The sequence below is a fragment of the Nannospalax galili genome, unplaced genomic scaffold (assembly GCF_000622305.1).
Source record: "Nannospalax galili isolate Female #2095 unplaced genomic scaffold, S.galili_v1.0 scaffold318, whole genome shotgun sequence".
In the NCBI taxonomy this organism is placed as follows: domain Eukaryota; kingdom Metazoa; phylum Chordata; class Mammalia; order Rodentia; family Spalacidae; genus Nannospalax; species Nannospalax galili.
This window is the reverse complement of record NW_008341889.1, coordinates 561,706-562,130: the sequence shown is the minus strand read 5'-3', so window position 1 is coordinate 562,130 and position 425 is coordinate 561,706.

Sequence of the window (425 nt, the reverse complement as noted above, 5' to 3'; positions counted from 1 at the left end):
AAAGCCGGGTAATGACACAACCAAAAAAGAAAACTATAGACCTTAATGTACATAGATGCAAAAAAAATAATCAATAAGATAACTTGCAAACCACATACAGACACACATCAAAAAAATCATCCACCATGATCGAGTCGGCTTTATCCCAGATATGCAGGGATGGTTCAAAATGCATATGTCAATAAACCTCATAAATCATATAAATAGGCTCAAAGACAAGAACCACATGATCATCTCGATAGATGCAGAGAAGGCCATTGACAAAATTCAACATGCATTTATGTTCAAAGTCCTAGAGAGAATTGGACTGGAGGGAACATACCTTAACATAATTAAATCCATATATAACAAACCCATAGGCAACATCATTCTAAATGAAGAAAAACTGGAAGCATTCCCATTGAAATCAGGAACCAGACAAGGCT